Raw genomic sequence first — 18,737 nt, 5'->3', positions numbered from 1 at the left:
ACTACGGGACTGCCCCTGCGAATATTGAATTGTAATTGAGAAAACATCACCAGTGCGGTATCTGTTAGAGATTGAAAAAAAGTTTTTGGTGACTCTGATTCACCCCCCTCTTAGTGTCAACCTGAGTTTATCAGTTTGAATACCAAAGCTAGCCTTTGCAAGCCATTACTCTATCCGACATAGGATAAATTAATCATATGTCTCGACCTGAGTCGGAGGACGATTTCCATCTTGCATTCTTCATAATCACATTGATTTATCATGCAAGTATATATTTCTACCATCAACTTTAATTTCGGCATAATGTAGACTCTTAAGTGCTCCCGTGTAGTCTACATAGCACTTAGCATGATGTAGTTTAGTTTCTTTTGAACATTTTATGTATAATGATTTAGTAGGGCCGCAAGTTTGGCCTTGTTGGGCCGAACCTACCTTGAGCTCGAACAGGGCCTGGGCTAAAGATTTCTGGCCTGAGGGGGGGTTAGGGCCATAAATTTTTGACCCTGAGTCAGGGTCGGGTCGGGTCAGGGTTGAGACATCGGACTTAGCCCGACCCTGATTTTAACCCTAATTTTGGCCCTAAAAAAATTTTTTATTTATTAAAAAATAGAAGTTATGGTACATATAATAACCCATTGCTACTGGGAGGTCTTGGGTTCAAGCCTCTTCTTTCACATCTTCCTTCCACTTGCTATTTTAATTTCCTTATTACAGGGTCAGGGACAAGGTCAGGGCCAATAGGCCTAGCCCGACCCAATCAGGGCCAATCAGGGCAGGCTTGGGCTGGCCTTGACCCGTCAGGGTCAGGGTTTTTAGGCCCTGAATCAGGGTCAAGGCGGGCCTAGACCCAGCTAAGGGGACTCAGGGTTGGGCTAGGATTTTAAAAAGCCCGGCTCAACCCGACCCTATTGCAGCCCTATGATTTGGCCATGCATGTTGGTATATGGCATGTCATTATGGGAGAACATTCAAAATCAAGGATCTAGTAGAAAGACCGGTTCAACCAGGCAAGGTGGCTACCTAACACCTTCCCATTCTCGTAACATGACCACTTACTCAGAACCTCTGACCAGACCATATGAAATCATATAGCCCCTTATAGGGCTACACCAATCGGGTCCTAGGGCCCTAGGTGGAGACTCCATTTCACATGTTGTATGACTCCAATCCCCTGATAATTGCACAAATAGAGAACATGACACCTCATTTTTTTTCACGGCCCTTAGAAGGGAGGACCGTCATCCATGGGAGGAATCCCGCGATGAATCTTCATAGGTTGATATGGAGATCATCATATTTTTTTCCGTAGGCATCCCATCAATCTTCCTAGCTTCATTTCTAGCATAATTATACCTCTTTTTATCTTCTATATGCTTAGTCCTTTGCCACTTCTTAAACAATCTTTCTTGGACTTAATGGCTACTTGGACCTCATCATTCCACCACCAAGTCTCCCTAGGGGCCTGTCCTCTACCCTTGGCTCTCCCTAGCACATATTTGGAAACCATCCTAAAACAAGTCATCATCTTGTTCCACAATGTATTGGTGTCTCCCTTAAAGTCCCACTTTCCTTGTTTAACCAACCTATCAAAAAATCTCTTTTTGGCTCCCCTTTTAATCTTCACTACTTCATCTTAGGGAACATAGGTTCCCTCCACTTACTCCTCTATGTACTAAGACCCATGTCTAGGACCACCAATCTATGTTAAGTGGTTAGTCTCTCTCTAGGGATAACCTTACAGTCCTTACTGTTGGGAATAAACCCGATGCTCAGCGGAATTTGGATCGGGTCAATACTTGTAGTTCATGATCAAGAGTAGGGAAGAAACAATTTCAAAAATCATGGTTACCTTAGAGTCACAAGTGTAACTCCTCCTATAGATAATAGATCTTCCAACTTGTGCAAACTTGGAGATTGAAAAATTGTTCAACACTTTGAAGCTTGATCAATCCTTGCAACCTTTTAGAAGAACACAAAAATCACCAAAGCTTCTTGAATTCTCTAACTCAAGTCTCACACACACCACTACAAGAGAGGGGAGAGAGAGAAATCGTGGGAGGGGGAGAGAGCACAACTAAAATCATGGGAGGCTCCTCCCTCTCCCTCTTTTATAGTTTTAGAGATCCTTGGATCTTAAGCAATCCCCTTCCATCTTGGCTTTGGCTCAATATTCTATTTTGGTGTTTTGTGAATCTTCTAATTTTTGCAACTCTAATTTGCTACTAAAGTAAGACATAGAATCTCAAAAGGGATACAATCTTTCTAAATTATAGTCCCTAAGATATTCTCATAATATCTCTTGCCATAATATAAAAAGATATTTAACCATAAATAATTTGTTCTCTCATATAATGCCATGTGTCCAATAAACTCTTTTATTACACATAAGCCCTTTCACTTTCCTAATATCCCATAATGAATTATGGGGTATGTACTTTAATGCTACTAATCCCAATTCATCACGTACATTGATCGAGAGAATATGTGATTGTGATCGGACGGCCGAAAAACTTCAAAATCAATTCTCAATATAATTTATATAGCAATTTTATATTAAAAATAAATTAATAAAACATTTCGAATAAACATTGGATCCAGATTTAGTTCCGACCAATCACTTTCTCTCTCTTGGATATTCCCCACTTACGGGCAGTGGATTCCATGTTAAGAATCCTCTTTGTTTACAATGTGGGATCACGAATCCAGTGTACCAGTTTATAGTCCGATTGGACATCAACCATTGGTTTACCAAAATCCGTAATGCCACAATGTAACAAATGGAATCTTTCAGGTCAAAGGGCCATCGAGTGGCGGGTAAGTATATCACACACACAACCAGTAGCAATACATAAGATATACATACCAGATTCTCATCTATACACGTTCTCGACTTGTACCCACATCCATGCTCTGAAATCACAATTTCTCGTCACATGCGATATGGAAACTGTATAAATAGGATGTCTAGTCTCATTCCTAGTTCAGACTAGTTTTAGGTAAAGACTTATGGAACATTCTTATAAGCCCAAATAAAAAAAAATACCAAAATTAAATTCAATAATTTAATAAATCGGGTTTGATAGACACATTTCCAACAATCTCCCACTTGTACATTAAAGCCAATTACCAACAAAAGTAACACTTATGCTCTCAATATGTTTTTCAAACACTATAGGAGCTAATCCTTTTGTCATCTCATCTGACACATTGTCAGCAGTGCCAACTTTGGAAACAGCTACATCAACTTATTGGATTATCTCTATAATCAGGTGATACTTCCGCTGCACATGTTTGTTCCTCTGATGAGCCCTAAGCTCTTTAGACTGTACAATCGTCCCCATGTTATCATACAATAAAGGTATAGGATTCTTGACTAACTCTGGAACAACCTCCAAGTCGGTAATAAACTTCTTGAGCAAGATACCTTCCTTGGCTACATCACCAGCTGCCAGGTGCTCTGCCTCGGTAGTAGAATCGATTGTAGATTTCTGTTTGGCGCTTCTCCACACAATTGCTCCACCACCCATAAGGTAAACCATACTGGGTGTAGACTTTTTATCATCATTTTCAGTTTGGAAATCCGAATCCGCATATCCAACTACTGACAACTCATCATGCCCATACACCAGAAAATAGTCTTTGGTCTTCCTCAAATAATTTGAGGATGTTCTTGACCGCAGTCCAATGCTCTTTTCCTGGATTAGATTGAAACCGGCTCACTATCCCTACAGCATAGTAGACATCTGGCCTTGTACACAACATAGCGTACATTAGACTTCCCACTGCAGAAGCATAGGGAACTCTCTGCATTTCTTCAATGTCCTCTGGCGTCTTGGGGCATCGAGATATTGAAAGTAAAATTCCATGGCAGAAAAAAACATTTTCTTTCTTGGAATTTTTCATGTTAAACCTTGCTAGTATCTTTTCTAAGTATGTGGATTGTAATAGGCCTAGCATCCTTTTCTGGCGATCTCTGATAAGCTTGCCCAAGGATATAGCTAGCTTCACCCAAGTCCATCGAAAAAGTGGTGGACAACACACCTTTACGGATGAAAGAAACCTAACATCATTCCCTATCAGTAAAATGTCATCTACGTACAATACGAGAAAACAAACCGTACTCCCATTGAACTTCTTATAAATGCAGGGTTCATCCATGTTCTGTTTAAAGCCAAATGATTTGACTACTTGATCAAAATGGATTTTCCAACTCCTGGAAGCTTGCTTGAGTCCATAAATGGATCTCAACAACTTGCACACTTTATTCTCTTCACCTTTTGAAGTGAACCCCTCTGGCTATTGCATGTAGATTTCTTCATCAAGAAATCCATTTAGAAATGCAGTTTGCACATCCATCTGCCAAATTTTCATAATTATAGTGTGAGGCTATCGCCAACAAAATCCTGATGGATTTCATCATAGCCACTGGTGAAAAGCTTTCCTCATAGTCTATACCTTCTTGTTGAGTATACCCTTTTGCTACCAGTCTTGCCTGGAATCTCTCAACCTTTCCATCTACGCCTCTCTTCCTCTTGAAGATCCACTTACATCCAATGGGCTTTACGCCTTCTGGTGGATCCTCCAGAGTCCAGACATTATTAGAATACATTGAGTCAATTTTAGAGCAAATGGCCTCCACCCATTTGGGTGCATCTGCATCTGGAAGAGCTTGTTTATATGTATACGGATCATCATCCGATTCAGTGGTAGCCATGTAGAATTCTTCTACGGTCTTAGCTTCTTCAGTAAGAAGTGTATAACGTGTAGGTGGTCTTATGATCCTCCCACTACGTCGCGGCTCCTGAACTATATCAGGTTCGATCGGGTCGACAGTTGGTTCAATTGATGGATTAGGCATTTCAGGTATAGAAGACATCTCTTCTATAACAATAGGGTCTCTTCTCTTGGCAATCAAATCTTCTTCAATGAAAGTAACATACTTACTAACAATGACTTTCTTATTTGCGGCGTCATAGAAATTGTAACCTATCGTGCCTTTTGGATATCCCAAGAATAAGCATCCAAAAGAACGGGGCTCCAACGTACTATCTATTTGTTGCTTGCGTACATACGTAAGATAACCCCAAACCCTGAAGTGTTTTACTCTGGGCTTGCGCCCATACCATAATTCAAAAAGGGTTTTGGGTACAGTTTTAGTAGGAATCCTATTCAATATATAAATCGCAGTCTCTAGGGCATACCCCCAGAAGGATAAAGGTAACTCACTAAAGGTGAGCATGGTTCGAACCATGTCTAACAAAGTCCGGTTGCATCTCTCAAATACACCATTCTATTGAGGTGTACCGGGATTTCATAGTTGTGACACAATCCCCTCGGTTGTGAGATGTGCTTTGAATTCGTTTGATAAGTATTCCCCTCCTCAATCTGATCGAATGAACTTGATGCGTTTATCTAACTGTTTTTCAACCTCAGTCTGAAGCTCCTTGAACTTTTCAAAAATTTCTGACTTCTTACACATTAAGCAGAGACTACCGTATCTAGAATAGTCATCGGTGAATGTCACAAAGTACTCATAACCATACCTAGCTTGGATGCTAATGGGCCCACACACATTGGTGTGAATTAATTCCAACAAATCATCGGCTCTCCTGCCTTTATTGGGAAAGAGCTTGTTTGAGTTAAAATAAAATCGCAAGTATACGGGTCAATCATAGCTACGGGTCAAACACGAGGAAATATACGCCACTCTATTTAACTAACTTAAAAGTAATGCAAAGTGAACCAAATTAAAGTGTTAAATTAAACTAACGAAAATCAATGCATCCTAACTCATAAGCATCTAACAAAATTAAGGGATTAAATCGGCGTCCTAACACATGAGCATCTAACCTATCAAACTAAAGCAAATTGAAAGGAATAAAAATGCAGCCACACATACTAACCACATAAAAAGAAATAAGGGAATAAAAATGCATCCACAAACCACAATCATATAAAATTAAAATAAAAGAAATAGAGGGAGAAGAAGAAGAAGATAGAGAGAGATAGAGGAGATGGAGAATGAGATTGAGAGTTTAGATAGTAAAACCTGGATGTGCTTGCATGAATGTAATTGAAAAGCTTGAATACTTGCATAAACTTACCATGGCCTCCTCTTCTAAATCTTCAAGTCTTGTCATCAACTTAAGAACTTAGACTAGAAGGCTTAAAACCTAAACTAGAATTAAGAAATTACAACCCAATTAAAGACTTAAATTGAAATTAAAGCATAAACTAAACCTATTATAATCATTAAATGAAAATCAAAAAAGCAAACTAGAACTTAGAAAATCCAAAAATCACAAATTAGAAGGAGAAGAAGAGAAGAAATTTCACTAAGTGAATGAGCAAAATTTACAAGAGAGGTAGGGGGTATTTATAGGGGAAAGGGGAGAAGAGAGAAGAGGGAAGTGTAGGAGAAATATTCCTTAAGAAAAGAGAATATTCTCTTCTCCTTCCTCCTTTACATTGCCTTGAATCCCAAGAAAAAAGAAAAAAAAATAGAAAGAGGGAGAGAAAAGAATATTGTTTACATAAACCTTCTATTTCTAGAAAAGTAAATTTCTAATTCTAACTTGTGCTTCCTTTTCTTTGTAGATATCTTCTCCAAACAATAAAATCAAAGCATCTTTGATTTTTCAACTTTCCATAGATGAGAAAATATCTTACAAAATAATTCTATCCCAAGTGAAATTCTAGGAATGCCCTTGAAAAGTTGGAGGAGAGAGAGAGAGTGATGACTAGGATAGTGATGACTAGGATTCCACTCAACCAAATAACAAAATCCCCAATGTGTCCTCTAAAAATCGTGGGCATTAAATGCAGCCCAATAAAAATCGTGGACAGTAGTGGGCCTTCAAAAATAATGGAATCTAGTGGCAGTGTGGGTTCCTCCATGTGGGTAGCAGTCCTTCTCTCTCTTCAAGAATGCAAAATTGCCAAAACGGCCCTGTACTTGCAGTAGATCTCCACCATTGCTTAGAAATATCTTCTACAATGTCAAAAATGTCCTTGGGCAGTGGTAGAATGACTATGGGCTTGCACTACAACTCCTTGCTGACCCATTATCCTTTCTTGGGCTGAAAAGAATAATCAATTGTATGGTGGGCTAGACGAATGCGTACTTGCGTTCCGTCACGTCCAACTTGCTCCAAATTTAGTCCTCTTTACAGCCATGGAAGGAAAAATGATAACTTTACGTGTAACTTGGGACATGCAGCTCCCGATAGTCCAGAATAGCCCAAAACCTGAAAAACACAAGAAGGCACCAAAGTAACTCTGTCCAATGTGGTAAAATGTATGCTTTATGCCCTAAGATTTCACACATAAATGTGTTCATCAGATTTCCCCACACTTGAACGTTACTTGTCCTTAAGTAAAGCAAAAGAAAAACTAACCTAGAATGCAGAAAATCCTAACTCATTTTCGTAGGAATCACGGTTGCACTTAGCATGTGCAACAAGCCTTTAAACCCCTAGGTTACCCCTAGTGGACGAGTTGTGTCTCGTGGGTGTTTACAGTGAATATACACCCAAAATTCAATAAATCAAAAAGAATGATGTAAATTTTTCTCATGGCACAAGTAAGATAGTGCACACAATCTCAAAGAAATACTCAACTAAAGATCAAGGAGCCAAAGGGTTCCCCCACACTTGAATTTTATCACCCCACATCAATTTAAGTAACAAGCATGCATCAAGGTCAAGGGATCTCCTTATATTTTCTGAACACTACTCACCTTCAAGTAAACCACTCATAATATCAATGGAACCAAAGACTTAGGCATTGAGTATTTTTGACCATACTCTTTTTTTTTTCAGGCATTAAGGCAAAAGCTTTTTTTTTCAACAACAAACTCTATTTCTACTCCACTACTGTTCTCTGAATGATATGGTGGAGCATACACCAGACACCCAAATACTTGGTAGCTTCGCTTTTTGCATATATCCATAAGATATTGAGACATTGATGCAAGAGTTTTTTTTTTTTGAGTTTCCTTCCAAGGAGTTTCAATCAAGTCACCCTGCTTCATGAGGCACAGTGCCCTATCTAGTCCCAAGGAATTCCACTTTCCTTTCTGTTTCTTTTTTTTTCTTTTTTTTCACTTTCACTTTCATGCCTTGCCTTGCCACAAATAAGTTGGTCTCAACTACTAGCCAAAAGATCACGGGGTCCATAAAACACATAGAGAAATCTAGCCATCAAATGAAATAACGCTCATATTTTCCAACTCAATCCCTCTAACCGGATACAAACCAACTACCGTTCTTGAAAAGAGATTTTTTATTATTTCGCATGCTAGGGAACCTAATTCCCTCTTTCTCTTGCTTTGCAATCAAAGAGACTTATACACAAAACCAAAACTACCGCCACAATCAAAATTCACAAATAAAGTCCAACACACCCCCCCCACACTTAATTTATGCAATGTCCTCAATGCATGCAGAAAAGAAAGAGTAAGGACTAGGGAGGAGAAATATACCAGGAGGTCATTCTTCAAGGTAAAGAGGCTCATGGAGATCCATGACCTCTTCTACAAGTGGAGTGGGCATCTCAATGTATGGCTTTAATCTTTGGCCATTGACCTTAAATGTAGCACCCGTACTTGGATTGAGGACTTCAACAGCCCCATGAGGATAAACTTTTTGAACAATACAGGGGCCATCCCATCTAGAACGCAGCTTACCTGAAAAGATATGCAAACGAGAATTGTACAACAAAATTTTCTGGCCTACCTCAAAAGATTTTCTCAAAATGTGCCTATCATGGAAAGCCTTGGTTTTTGCCTTGTAAATCCGGGCATTCTCATATGCTTCATTCCTAAGTTTTTCCAACTCAGATAGTTGGAGTTTCCTATGGGCACCTACAGTGGGTAGGTCAAAGTTAAGCTTCTTGATAGCCCAAAAGGCCTTATGCTCAATCTCTACAGGTAAGTGACATGCCTTTCCATACACCAGACGGTACGGAGATTGACCAAGATCGGTCTTGAAGGCTGTCCTATGGGCCCACAAAGCATCTACCAATCGGTTAGACCAATCCTTGCGGTTTGGGTTGATGGTTTTCTCAAGAATTTGCTTTATCTGCCAATTTAAAACCTCAACCTGGCCACTAGTCTGGGGATGGTAGGGTGTGGCCAACTTATGGACGACACCATACTTTCTCATGAGGGCCTCAAAAGGCCGATTACAAAAATGCTTGGCCCGATCACTAATGATAGCCCAGGGAGTACCAAAACGGGAGAAGATGTTCTCCCTTATAAATTTCACAACCACCTTGTGGTCATTGGTCTTACAAGCAATAGACTCAATCCATTTGGACACATAGTCCACAACAAGTAATATGTACAGGTTACCAAAAGAGTTAGGGAAAGGCCCCATGAAATCAATAGCCCATACATCAAACACCTCAACCACCAAAATTGGGTTGAGGGGCATCATATTCCTCCTAGAAAGACGTCCTAAAGATTGGCATGAAGAACATGCCTTGCAATAAGTAAAAGCATCTTTAAACAGACTAGGCCAATAAAATCCACACTGTAAAACCTTGATCGCCGTCTTATTGGGCCCAAAATGGCCTCCACAAGCCTGATCATGGCAAAAAGATAAGACAAATTGTTGCTCATAATCAGGAACACATCTCCGGATTACCTAATCCGGACAAGTCTTAAAAAGATAAGGATCATCCCAAAAGAAATATTTAACCTGTGAAAAGAAACGATTCTTATCTTGGGTGGACCAATGTGCAGGTGTCACACCCGTAACCAGATAATTGACAATGTCAGCCAACCAAGGTTTTCACTAGACACTGCCATCAGATATTCATCAGGAAAATTCTCGTTGACTGGAGAATCAACAGTCAAGGAATTAGGCAGCCGGGATAGATGGTCTGCAACCAAATTTTCACACCCTTTCACATCCCTAATTTCAAGATCAAATTCTTACAACAAAAGGACCCACCTAATGAGGCGAGCCTTGGCATCTTTCTTCTGCACAAGATATTTGATAGCTGCATGGTCAGTATAAACAATCACATGTGATCCAACCAAGTAGGGCCTAAACTTCTCTAAAGCAAACACAACAGCTAAAAATTCTTTCTCAGTGGTGGTATAATTAAGTTGCACATCATTAAGAGTCCTACTTGCATAATAAATCACATGGGACAATTTATTGATTCTTTGCCTAAGAACAGTCCCTGTAGCAAAATCAGAGGCATCACACATAAGCTCAAATGAAACTCTCTAATTTGGAGCTTGAATAATGGGGGCTGAGGTCAATGCTCTTTTCAATTACTCAAAACTCTTATGACACTTAGGAAAAAAATCAAATGGGCAGTCCTTTACCAAAAGGGAGGTGAGAGGTCTAGCTATCTGGCTAAAATCCTTGATGAACCTTCTATAAAAACCTGCATGGCCAAAAAAGGATCTAATGTCCTTCACACTCTTGGGTGGTGGTAAATTGACAATAAGGTCCACCTTAGATATATCAACTTTAATCCCCTCTTTGGACACAATGTGACCAAGAACTATGCATTGCTTCACCATGAAGTGGTACTTCCCCCAATTCAAGACTAAGTTCTTTTCTATGCATCGTTTAAGAACCAAAGAAAGATGATGCAAGCAATTTGAAAAGGTAGAGCCGTGAATAAAAAAAATCATCCATAAACACCTCTAGGAAGGGCTCTACCATATCAAAAAAGATACTCATCATGCACCTTTGGAATGTAGCAGGGACATTGCAAAGCCCAAAAGGCATACGCCGGTAAGCAAAAGTTTCATAAGTGCATGTGAATGTGGTCTTATGTTGGTCCTCTAAAGCAATAGGAATTTGGTTATAGCCTGCATAGCCATCAAGAAAACAATAATATTCATGGCCAGCTAGTCTCTCTAACATTTGATCAATAAAAGGCAAGGGGAAGTGGTCCTTCCATGTTGCCGCATTCAATTTTATGTAGTCAATGCACACTCTCCACCCCGTTTGGATACGGGTTGGAATCAATTCATTATTGGCATTCTCAACTACAGTGACTCCTCCTTTCTTAGGCACAACCTACACAGGACTCACCCATTGGCTATCAGAAATAGGATAAATGATGCCATGATCCAAGCACTTTAGGATCTCTTTCTTGATTGCCTCTTTCATCACAGGATTAGCTCTCCTTTGGAGTTCCCTAGAAGGTTTGGAACTCTCTATCAGATGAATATGATATTGAATAATGGAGGGGCTAATACCTTTGATGTCAGACATGGTCCAACCTATGGCTTTCTTATGGTCCTTTAAAAGCTTAATCAACTCTTCTTCCTGAATAGAAGTCAAATCAGAAGCAATAATAACAGGAAGAGTGTGATCTTGCCCTAGGAAGGCATACTTGAGGTTGGAGGGCAATGCCTTCAACTCTAATATGGGGGGCTCAATAATAGAGGGTTTGGGAATGGAGGTGGATAGGGATCCAAGGGACTCCAAAGGTGGTTGGATGCTCCAGACCTCAGATAAGGGGGTATCATCAACACCCTCCAATTCCTGCATACATTCTTGAAATCCAAAATCAAAATCAATTTCAAAGAACGTATCAATATCATCGAGAAATCCTTGAACCATATGCACCTCTTCATCCATATCAGGCTGCTTGCCCAACCTAAACACTTTGAAGTCAATAGAAGTATTGCCAAAAGATAATTTCATGAGACAATTTCTGCAATTGATTAAAGCATTACTGGTAGCTAGGAATGGCCTACCCAAGATGATAGGGATTTGGTCCTTGAAGTTGGCAGTAGGTTGCGTATCTAAAATAATAAAATCCACAGGAAAAATAAATTCCCCAACCTTCAACAGGACATCCTCAATCATTCCCTTAGAAACTTTAACCGACTGATCTGCAAGTTGAAGAGTAATTTTAGTCCAAGTTGAAGAGTAATTTTGGTCGATTTCAATTTTTCCAATCCCAGTTGTTGGTAGACATGAAAGGGCAAGAGGTTCACACTAGCACCAAGGTCCAATAAGGCATGATCAATAGTAGTATTGCCTATAGTGCAAGAGATGGTGGGACTTCCAAGATCCTTATGCTTGGCTGCTACTGGCTGTGAGATGAGAGAACTAATGTTAGCAGCCAAGAATGCCTTTTTGAGCACATTGGTGGTCCATTTTTGGGTGCATAAGTCTTTGAAGACTTTAGCATAAGCGGGGATCTGGGCAATAGCATCCAACAAGGGGATATTCACCTGAACCTGTTTAAAAACATCCAAATTTTTCTCCACAGAAGGTGACTTCTTGCTAACCAACCTATTTGGGAAAGGGGCAGGTGGGGTATAAACTCTTTCTTTCTCAATAGAATCATCTTTGGTTTCCTTAACCAAATCATCTGGGATCTCTTTAGGTTCATCAGACGAACCAGGAACAGTAGGCACTTCAATGGCCTCTTCAGAAGGGGGAGAGTCAATAAGAGTATGAGATGGTAAAGACTGAGGTATACTAGCCTGTTGATACTCACGGCCACTCCTTAAAGCATAGACAACATTAACCTGGCTGGAGGGCCCTTGAAGCTGTTGGCCTTATACCGGGTTGAGTGGAGGAGCTTGGGGTACCTTGTTGAATATAAACCTAATGCCTAGGATTTGGTTCAGGTTGGCTAGGTAACTTTCCTGTTTCCCTCTCATGCAAAATTGTGACAAGTTGGGTGAGTTGCTTTTCCATAAGGGTCATTCTTTTCTCAATCTCACCTATTCTTGGTGCCTCTCCTGTATTGATGAACCCTGGGGGTGGTTGACAGGGTGCAAGGAGAAGAGGCCTAGCAGAATTCACAGAAGGTCCTAGATGACGATGAGGGGGAAAGCGGTTAGGAGACATTCTTTGGCTTTGTGGTGCATAGTTGGGCCTTTGGCACCAAGCTGGCCTTGATGGTTAAAGTTGGATGGGCCTGCTTGGTTCCCTTGATTCCAAGAGAAATTGGGGTGATTTCTCCATTCTGGATTGTAAATATTGCTATATGGGTTATTTTGGTAGAGAACACTTACATTCTCAGTGCTGGAATTGCCCACCAAGGTGTTGGGGCATTCCTCCAAAATATGTCCAGGTGTTTGGCATCAACTGCATATTATCACTTGGTTGACCTGGTTAACCGGTATAGACTCTTTAAGAACTATGGACTCCAACCTTTTTATGAGGCTATCAAGTTTGGCCTCCTTGGCTGGCATACCCTCAATGAGATACCCCTTAGTAGTCCTTTCAGCCTCTTGGGAAGATTCCCATTCCCTAGTCTTATCAACCAAGTTGGTTAAGAATGTCCATGCATCATTTTCCTCAGAAAAAGAAGTTAAGCCTGCAGGATGCATGGACTCTACAAGTTGCTTGGTCTGATAATCAATACCCTCATAAATAATTTGGCATAGCTGCCACAAGTCAAAACCATGAAGGCATTCTAAGAGGAGGTCCTTGAATCTTTCCATGAATTTAGAAAAAGACTCATGTGGTTTCTGCCTGAATTGGAGGATGTCACTCTTAAGCTTATTGGTCTTGTGAAGAGGGAAGAATTTTCTCAAAAAGATAATGGTGAACTCATCCCATGTATTAATGAAATTTGTTGACAGTCCATAGAACCACTTCTTGGCCTGGTCTTTCAAGGCAAAGGATATAAACCTAAGCCTAACTGCATCATCAGTCAAATTCTAGACCTTAATTAGAACACAGACCTCCTCGAATTCCCTAAGGAAGAGATATGCATCTTCATTGGCCATCCCATGGAAGTGGGGTAGCATGCTAATGAAGTTGGTCTTGAGTTCATAATTGTTTCCTGTAACAGGTGGTAAGTTGATGCAAGAAGGATGTGCAGCCCTAGTAGGGTAAAACCTATCCTTAAGAGTCTTGGGTTATTGGTCACCCATGGTCAAAGGTGGGGTTAAGGGCAATAGAGAAGGTGGTATTCTAATAAGACGATTAGATGAATCACGAGTCCACACTGTAGCCACCTAAACAGATATGAGGTCTCCTTTAGAAAAATTAAAGAAAAATAAAAGACTTAAGAAAAAGTACTAAAAACAAGAGGGAGCCCAAGGTAGATAGTGCATCTATCCCTCAAAAATCGAAACAATGGTTCAAAAGCTGTAAGGATGCCATATAGGTTGACAGCAAGGGAACCCGTATAGTCTTCTATACGTTTATGTTTCCAACGCTCTCACTATATCGCTTTCCTGTTATCAAGAGTGGTCGCCTCCAAAGATAAGTCACATGCCAATCCACCCAACCAAGTCAAAATGTAGCATCATAGGTAACTTAATCCTATGAGGGACACCAAAAGATGGAGGGTTGAAGCATATGAAGGACTTTAGATTGGGCGCACACTATTTGAAACAAAAGAGAAACAAGAAGAGGTTTTCAAAACCTGATTTTTTTTTTTCAGAAAAAGAAGAGAAAATACTAAACTAAAACACTTGAACTACCTAAAAATCAGATAAATAAAATGGACAATAATCTCCTCGGCAACGGTGCCAAAAACTTATTTGAGTTAAAATAAAACCGCAAGCGTACGGGTCAATCGTAGCTACAGGTCGAACATGAGGAGATATACGCCACTCTATTTAACTAACTTAAAAGTAATGCAAAGTGAACCAAATTAAAGTGTTAAATTAAACTAACGAAAATCAATGCATCCTAACTCATAAGCATCTAACAAAATTAAGGGATTAAATCGGCATCCTAACATATGAGCATCTAACCTATCAAACTAAAGCGAATTGAAAGGAATAAAAATGCAACCACACATACTAACCACATAAAAAGAAATAAGGGAATAAAAATGCATCCACAAACCACAACCATATAAAATTAAAATAAAAGAAATAGAGGGAGAAGAAGAAGAAGATAGAGAGAGATAGAGGAGATGGAGAATGAGAATGAGAGTTTAGATAGTAAAACCTGGATGTGCTTGCATGAATGTAATTGAAAAGCTTGAATACTTGCATAAACTTACTATGGCCTCCTCTTCTAAATCTTCAAGTCTTGTCATCAACTTAAGAACTTAGACTAGAAGGCTTAAAACCTAAACTAGAATTAAGAAATTACAACCCAATTGAAGACTTAAATTGAAATTAAATCATAAACTAAATTTATTATAACCATTAAATGAAAATCAAAAAAGCAAACTAGAACTTAGAAAAGCCAAAAATCATAAATTAGAAAGAGAAGAAGAGAAGAAATTTCACGAATTGAATGAGCAAAATTTACAAGAGAGGTAGGGGGTATTTATAGGGGAAAGGGGAGAAGAGAGAAGAAGGAAGTGTAGGAGAAATATTCCCTAAGAAAAGAGAATATTCTCTTCTCCTTCCTCCTTTACATTGCCTTGAATCCCAAGAAAAAAGAAAAAAAATTGAAAGAGGGAGAGAAAAGAATATTGTTTACATAAACCTTCTATTTCTAGAAAAGTAAATTTCTAATTCTAACTTGTGCTTCCTTTTCTTTGTAGATATCTTCTCCAAGCAATAAAATCAAAGCATCTTTGATTTTTCAACCTTCCATAGATGAGAAAATATCTTTCAAAATAAATCTATCCCAGGTGACATTCCAGGAATGCCCTTGAAAAGTTGGAGGAGAGAGAGAGAGGGATGACTAGGATAGTGATGACTAGGATTCCACTCAACCAAATAACAAAATCCCCAATGTGTCCTCTAAAAATCGTGGGCATTAAATGCAGCCCAATAAAAATCGTGGGCAGTAGTGGGCCTTCAAAAATAATGGAATCTAGTGGCAGTGTGGGTTCTTCCATGTGGGTAGTAGTCCTTCTCTCTCTTTAAGAATGCAAAATTACCGAAATGGCCCTGTACTTGCAGTAGATCTCCACCATTGCTTAGAAATTTCTTCTACAATGTCAAAAATGTCCTTGGGCAGTGGTAGAATGACTATGGGCTTGCACTGCAACTCCTTTCTGACCCATTATCCTTTTTTGGGCTGAAAAAAATAATCAACTGTACGGTGGGCTAGACGAATGCGTACTTGCGTTCTTGCTCCAAATTTAGTCCTCTTTATAGCCATGGAAGGAAAAATGGCAACTTTATGTGTAACTTGGGACATGCAGCTCCCGATAGTCTAGAATAGCCCAAAACCTGAAAAACACAAGAAGGCACCAAAGTAACTCTATCCAATGTGGTAAAATATATGCTTTATGCCCTAAGATTTCACACATAAATGTGCTCATCAAGGCTTCTTGGTCATCTTCCCTTGTAGGCATGATTCACAGGTTGGGAATGGTTCGACCTTTAGACATTCTAATGGTCCGTCCTTTACTAGCCTGTTAATCCTGTCTACATTGATGTGACCTAATCTGAGATGCCATAGGTAAGTAGGACTCATTGGAGCTCTCTTTCATTTCAAATCGATATTTCAAACCCCATTCGTTATCAAGGGTTGTTTTAGAAAATACAAATCATTTTGTAAAAATCCAGAAGCAACAAAAATATTATTATAACCGATGAGCACATTTATGTGTGAAATCTTAGGGCATAAAGCATACATTTTACCACATTGGACAGAGTTACTCGGTGCTTTCTTGTGCTTTTCAGGTTTTTGGGCTATTTATTGCCATTCTGGACTATCGGGGGCTACATCTCCAAATTTACACGTAAAGCTGCCCAATGTTTTTGCATGACTGTCTTCAGAGCTAAATTTTGAGCAAGATGGACGTGACGGAATTTAGTTATGCATCCGTTTAGGCCTCCTTGCAGTTGATTATTCTTTTCAGTCCAAGAAAGGATAATGGGTCAGAAATGAGCTGTAATGCAAGCCCATAGCCGTTCTGCCACTTCCCAAGGATATTTTTGGCATCAAAGGAGGTATTTCTAATCAATGGTGGAGATCTACTGCAAGTACAGGACACTTTTGGCAATTTTCCAGTCTTGAAGAGAGAGAAGAACTACTACCCACATGGGGGGACCCACACTGCCACAAGATTCCATGATTTTTGAAGGCCCACATGCCCTCCACGATTTTTAGAAGGAGAAATAGTAGGAGAGATAGGAGGAAAAAGAAATTAAAAAAAAAAGAAAAGAAAAAAAAAGAGAGATAATCCATCCCACTCACAGTTCTCTTTCCCTCTTTCCTAAACTTCCTAAACTCTCTCCCACTCACGGCCTCTCTCTCTCTCACCTTTCCACCACTCACATTCCATCTCTTCCTTTCCACCACTCATGTTTCTTTCTCCCTCCTTCCTAATTTCACTTACAATCCATCTCTTTCTTTCAATCTCTCCTCCTATTCTCTCTTTCATACACACCACCACTCACGGCTCTCACCACCCTATTTTATCTCCCCCCTCCCACGTTATCTCTCTCTCCCATATCTTTATTCTATCTTATTTTATTTCATTTTTTTTCCTATTTATCTCTTTCTCTTTTTCTTCCCTCTCTCCTAAAATCTCTCCTCTCACACAAGGCTCCACAATTTTTGGAGGACATGATGGGTATTGTATTATTTATTGAGTGAAAGTCTAGTCATCACTTTCTCTCTCCTTTAACTTTCCAAGGGTACTTTTGGAATTTTACTATGGATAGATTGGTTTTGGAGAAGATTCCCTCATCCTTGGAAGATTAAAAAGTCAAAGATGCCTTGATCTCATTGCTTGGAGAAGATTCCTACAAAGAAAAGGAAGCACCAGTTTAGAATTAGAAAGTTACTTTTTGAAAAATAGAAGGTTTATGTAGCTAGGATTCTTATCTCTCTTAGTTTCTATTTTTTCTTGGGGATCAAATCCTATTGTAAAGGAAGGAGAAGGGAATATTCCCTTATTTTTGGGTACTCTCTCCTTACTCTCTCCTTCTCTCTCACCTCCACATTTTTTAGAAGGAGAGAGGCCCCAAAACCATGGAGCCCCTCTCCTTCTTCCCTATTCTCTCTTCTTCTCTCCCCTTCTCCCTATAAATACCCATAATCTTGGGCTTGTAAACATGTTCAATTAATTAGTAAAATTTCTTCTTTTCTTCTTCTAGTTTTTGGCTTTCTAAGTTCTAGTTTGATTTTATGATTTCAATTCCATGGTTGTAATGCTTTTGATTCATGCTTTAATTTCATGTCTTCAATTTGGTTGTAATAATTTAATTCTAGTTTAGTTTTAAAGCTTTCTAGTCTAGGCTTCTAATTCTAGTGAGAAGAGTTAGAGACTTGGAAGAGAAAGTCATGCAATGATTAATCAAGTGTTCAAGCTTCATCAAATTACATTCATGCAAAGCCTAATTAGTTCATGTACTTTCAACTTTGGTAGAAGGGAGTATCAATTTCTTATTTTTATTTTTATGTTCTTCTTCTTCTTAACCTCTTAATTCTTAGTTTCTAATTTCTTCTTCTTATTCTCTACCTCTTTCTTCTTCTATTAGTTTTATTTTATTAGTATTCTCATCTCCATTAATCCTTCCATTCTATTAGGAATTTTCATTCTCCATTATTTTTATTTTCATTCTCACTCTCTACCTCTCTAATTCAATCATGCTTTTAGGGTTTTATTTTTTAGCTACTAATTTCATCATGCATTATGATAGAATTTTAATTTAATTAATTTTGTTTTAATTTCAGATTTGGTAGCGTCATTTCAAGTGTGAGAAGCAAGCAATTTCAATCCGGTTCAAGCACCTTCAGATTTTACATCTCTAATCTCTTAGTCTCATTCTCCCTCTCTAATCTCTTCTTTGTTTTTTTTATGTGGTTATGATGTATGACTGCAATTTATTCCTTCATATCTGCTTTAGTATTGATAGGTTAGATGCT

General features: G+C 39.1%; 1 pseudogene; it reads right to left on the bottom strand.

Annotated features, from left to right (window-relative positions):
• Positions 1 to 9,976, bottom strand: part of LOC122655238 — a 32,627-nt pseudogene extending 22,651 nt beyond the window's left edge.
• Between the last annotated feature and the right edge of the window lie 8,761 nt (positions 9,977 to 18,737).

The sequence above is a fragment of the Telopea speciosissima genome, chromosome 3 (assembly GCF_018873765.1).
Source record: "Telopea speciosissima isolate NSW1024214 ecotype Mountain lineage chromosome 3, Tspe_v1, whole genome shotgun sequence".
In the NCBI taxonomy this organism is placed as follows: domain Eukaryota; kingdom Viridiplantae; phylum Streptophyta; class Magnoliopsida; order Proteales; family Proteaceae; genus Telopea; species Telopea speciosissima.
Note: the sequence above shows the minus strand (reverse complement) of the source record. Positions and strands in the feature narration are given on the sequence as shown.